Here is a 5,474-nt window from a genome sequence, read left to right as displayed (position 1 = left end):
TTGGGTTGTGGGCAGCTTGAGACTGGCAGCCCTTATGACCAGGGCAGAGGCTCAGCCACACCCGGCCAATGAGTCAACTAGCTAAGGCATCCACTGGGGCTCAAGGCAGAGAGAATTCTTCACCTCTTCCTACAGTGCTTCAGAAAACACTGGCTTCTTCCTAAAGACTAAAAACTAAAGGAGAAGAGGGTGAGGGTGTGTCTTAGCTTCCTGTGGCCACTGTAACAAGCTGCACAAATTTAGTGGCTTCAAACAACACGGTTTCATCTTCTCATGCTTCTGGAGGTCAGATCTCCAAAATCCAGGTGTCTCCAGGCCATGTTTCTTCTCCAGGCTCTCAGAGGAGCTGTTTCTTTTGCCTTTTCCAGTTTCTAGTGCATCTCTTGGCTCGTGGCTCCTTCCTCCAACTTCTAAGGCATCATTTCAGCCTCTGGTACTCTCACAGCTTTTTCTGCCTGACCTTCTTGCCCCCCATTTATTGGGACCCTTGCAATTTCACTGAGGACCCACTGAACAGTCCAGGATGGTTTTACCTCCTACAAATCCCTTTTGCTAGATAAGGTGACATTCACAGGTTCCAGGGGTCAGGACATGGACTTCTTTGGGGACAAGGGCAGAGAGCATTATTCAGCCTGCCACAGGATGTTAATAGTATATAAAGTGCTGTTGTTTAGTTTCTAAGTTATGTCTGACTCTTTTGCGACCTCATGGGCTATAGCCTGCCACGCTTCTCTGTCCATGGACTTTCTTAGGCAAGAATACTGCAGTGGGTTGCCATTTCTTTCTCCAGGGGATCTTCCAGACCCAGGGATAGAACCTGCATCTCCTGCATTGGCAGGTGGCTTTTTTTTTTTTTTTTAACCACTGAGCCACTAAGGAAGCCTTCAGTTCAGTTCAATTCAGTTCAGTTCAGTCGCTCAGTCATGTCCGACTCTGCGAACCCATGAAATGCAGCACGCCAGGCCTCCCTGTCCATCACCAACTCCCGGAGTTCACTCAAACTCACGTCCATCGAGTCAATGATGCCATCCAGCCATCTTATCCTCTGTCGTCCCCTTCTCCTCCTGCCCCCAATTCCTCCCTTATATAAGTGTTAATCGCTCCGTCGTGTCCGACTCTTTGCCACCCCACGGACAGTAGCCTGTGAGTCTTCTCTGTCTATGGAATTCTCAAGGCAGGAATACTGGAGTGGGTTGCCATTTCCTTCTCCAGGTTATCTTCCTGACCCAAGGACTGAACCCAGGTCTCCCACATTGTATGCAGATTCTTTATAGGATGTGGGGTTTGCAAAAAAAAAAAAAAAACATCTGATTTTATAAAACCCTGTGGTGCTTGATGTCTGAGGACAAAGTGTTGTGACCTGGACTGTGTCCCTTCCCAAATTCACATGTTGAAGCCCTGACCCAGAGGACCTCAGAATGCGACTGTGTGTGGAAATAGGGCCTTTAAGTGGTGATTGAGGTAAAACAAGGCCGTATGCGTGGACCCCAACCCAGTGGACTGGTGTCCTTCTAAGAGGAGGAGATAAGGACACAGGCACACAGGGACGACCATGTGAGGGCATGGGATGGAGACAGCTGTCTGCATGCCAAGGAGAGAGGCCTCAGTGGGAACCAGCCCTGTGATACCTTATCTCCAACTGCAGGACTGTAAATGTCTGTTGCTTCAGCCTCCTCACCTGTGGTGAGTGTTATGCAGGCCCCAGGACCAGCACACAGAACTGTTACTGAGAGCAACCCCCCTCACAGCACAGCATATTGCTGCTACTGCTGCTAAGTCACTTCAGTCGTGTCCGACTCTGTGCGACCCCATAGACCCCATAGACCCCACCAGGCTCCCCTGTCCCTGGGATTCTCCAGGCAAGAACACTGGAGTGGGTTGCCATTTCCTTCTCCAATGCATGAAAGTGAAAAGTTAAAGTGAAGTCGTTCAGTCGTGTCTGACTCTTAGTGACCCCACGGACTGCAGCCTACCAGGCTCCTCTGCCCATGGGATTTTCCAGGCAAGAGTACTGGAGTGGGTTGCCATTGCCTTCTCCAACAGCACAGCATACAGCCATGTAACCCCTGGTCCCGTCAGCGCAAAACTGGCTTCCCACACCCGTCACACCAGTCTGCTCCATGTGGGCACGGGAGCACCAAAGATAAGGGTATGTTCCAGGCTCACTGTCTTCAAAAGGAAACACACAGAAAACAAAACAAGAGGATTCATTAGACTAGACAGAGACGAGGGAAAAGAGCCATCACCCGTGCCTCGGGGAAGAGCCCCAGCAGAGGGATGTCTCAGCAGGGTCTTTGCAGGGACCAGTCAGCCAGCGATTATCAGACATTTCTGCCAGTGAGCAAGACGGGTGGGGCCTTGTTCTGGGATTCTGAAGGGGAGATAAATAGTAAGGAAATGCTTCCTTTCAAATGATTGGTCAGCACCAGGAAGAAACCAAACAGGCTGGTGCTAGAATGCTGGTTGGGAGGCTCCCTCCAGGAGCGGGTCTGAGGTGAGCCCAGAGTGGGGCAGAGGCCTGGACACCACTGCAGAAGCGGGCGAGGGCCCAGCTTTGAGTGGAGCTTCGGAAGGTCCCAAGGTGGGGTGGGTGGAAAGGGAGGGTTGCTCAGGGAGGGGCGGGGGCCACCCAGTGCTGGGCCTTCATGGGCCATGGCAGTGCCATTTGTTTCTAAGTAACAAGCTGACCCAAAATGCAGTGGCTTCAAACAGCTGTTTATTCATGATTATACTGGTTGGGGGCAATGGTATGCTGGTAAGTGTTTAATAACCTCCTCTCCAGAAAAAGAAAAAAAGAATGACCCTAGTTGCAGCATTTACCAGTTTCCATGTTGTGAATACTCATAGTGTGGCAAGTGTCAAGCTGCCAAAGGTGAGGGCCACAGACCAAACCAAAGGCAGCACTGCACCTATAGAGAACCTATAGGTCCAGACAGGTAGACGCCGATGGGAGCAAGCTTCATCAAGAAGGGCTGAGTCCTGAGTGCTCATTACCTTTGTTTAATTATAATTTTGGGGTTCCAAGTTTATACGATTTTTGCGACAGTTGTATTTAAGTTACTGGTTGGAGTCATTCCTGAGATGGTGACATTTGTTCCCTGGTTGCTGGCTGGGTGGCTCATCTGCAGGTCAGGACTTTCAGCCGGTGGATCCGTGGGGCTGGGCCTCCTTCCAGGTTCTCTAGGGCCTGGGGTGGCAGCTGAGAGTGGGAGGGAACGCGCACAGCTCATCTCTCTTGCGTTTGTTTTGCTCACGTCCCGACGGACAGGATGGAAAGGATATCCACTTGAGACAGAGAAATGAACCAGCAGGTGGCACAGCTGAGCGAGTGCTGAGCGGCTTGGTTGGGAGGCTGGACAATCACCAGCATGGCCTTGGCCTCGCGCCTCAATACCCCTCACAGTGAGTTCTGCATGGCTTCATCTCACAGAGGGGCTGGGAAGGGGTGGGAATGAGGAGACAGAGCCATGGAGGCCAGACTGGGAGGCACCCCAGTGACCTGAGGACCTTTGACTTACTTCTGCTGGAACTACAAACACCATCACAGGCTGGCGCTTTCAGGGAGAGAAGCTGAGACCCAGTGGCACATTCCCATTAGGGTCAGGCCTGGGAGAGCAGGCCTGAAATGAGGATGGGCTCAGCTCTGGTGGGCTGTCTGGCCCACAGCGGCCAGTCTGCTTTCTCGACGGTGACTGTGGAGCCTGCCTTCCCCAGCGCCACCTGCTTACCCGGTGCTAGTAGCCGGAAGGTGGTGGAAAGCTCAGGTCTGCCAGGTCATCAGCTTTAGGGTCAGGGATAGCCTTCTAATTGAAGTGATGGAGAAATCACCAGTTCACCTGTATTTGCTAGGAGGGAACCTGAGGTCTGGGAAGCTGCCACCATACACAGGAGGAGAAGGATCCCGCATCCAGCCACCCTAGGCTTTCTAAACCCAATCCATCCCTCCTTTCTCTTCCTTCCTCCAGAGCACAGGTCATTTATCTGGTGCTCTCTGCAGCAGCAATCCTGATTCAGAACCTGAGCTTCGTTGGGTCTTTTCTCTGCTGCTGCGTGAGAGCTGGTTTTGCTGCAGGGCCTCCACTGGTAGAGGTCTGGCTACTCCACTCTCCGTGGGGTATTTCCCCTGGAGCAAGATCCACCAATGTCACACTGGGACTCTCAGACCTGGGCCCGTGATCCCAATACTGTTGTTGTTTAGCTGAAAAGTCATGTCCAGTTCTTTGTGACCCCATGGACTGTAGCCCATCAGGGTTCTCTCTACATAGCATTCACCAGGCAAGAATACTGGAGACAGCTGCTAGTTCCCTCTCCAGGGGATCTTCCTAAGCCAGACATCGAACCCATGTCTCATGCACTGGCAGGTGAATTCTTCACCACTGAACTGCCAGGGAAGACCCCAATCCTGTTAGCTATGCAGTATTGATGACCTGCTGGGTTCTTGGTCACTGGCCCAAAGAGGAATCCATTTGGTCATCTGGGGGCCAGGACCCAGGCCAGAAAGGGCTAGTGTGCAGCCCTAGGAGGCCCAGCAGATGGGTGGTGTGGGCAGGGCCAGCCCTTCTGACATGGGCACCAGGAGCCCAAGAGGGACTTGGGTAGCGAGGCTGAGAGGACATGAGCTGGGCCCAAGGACACAGGAGTCACTCAGTGCCAGCCAAACCACCAGGATAGGAGCACACAGCAGGCTCCAACCCACTGTGGGCTGGATGCCAGGGGTGGGGTGGTGGTGGTCAGGGAGGGTATCAAGGAACAGGAAGTACAGAAAGTCATAAAAAACACTGGATGGTGCCCACCCTATAAAAGAGCTGGTCAGCAAGCCTGGGTCCTGCGGCTCCTCTTCAGGTTAGGGCTGACAAGGTCTGTTCTGACCCTGTGTGCTCATCAGAAACAGGGAATCTGAGTTCCACTGGAGTTGGCCTGCACCATGGACCAGCTGTCTGAGGTGGTGTGGGCCCTTCCCTTCACCTACGGATCCAGTGTAGTCCAGGGAAGGCTGCATGTTTAGGCCTCAGCCAAAAAAGCTGCCACATCTGCTAAGGGTCCTGCATCTCTGTTCTTACTTTGGGAGAAGTGGTTGGAGTCCAAAGTGAAGGGGGTGATGTGCCAAGTTAGGACCTTGGACGGCAGCCTCGTGCCTGCATGAGCTGAGCGAGAGCTTAGACACAAAGCTGTGGCTTTAACCAGGGACCAGTAGGCTAAGGCTTGGACTGGTGGATCCCAGGGAAGCTATGCCTTTTCCCAATTGTTCAGACCTGGCCCTGGCCCCAGGTCACCTACACGTGCAGGGCTGGTGAGGCTAATGAGTGCAGCGGCCACCTGCCCCCCACTGGGGGCACACTCTGTTAGTTAAGCAGGTAACCAGTGACCTCTGCAGGCGGTCCTACCAAAGGAAGCGTATCACAATCAACACAGACGAAGGTGCCAGGGAGAGAAACAGACACAGCGTGTTTATTAGAATGCGGGAAGGAGGCCTT

Source organism: Capricornis sumatraensis, chromosome 17 (genome assembly GCF_032405125.1).
Source record: "Capricornis sumatraensis isolate serow.1 chromosome 17, serow.2, whole genome shotgun sequence".
NCBI lineage: Eukaryota > Metazoa > Chordata > Mammalia > Artiodactyla > Bovidae > Capricornis > Capricornis sumatraensis.
Note: the sequence above shows the minus strand (reverse complement) of the source record.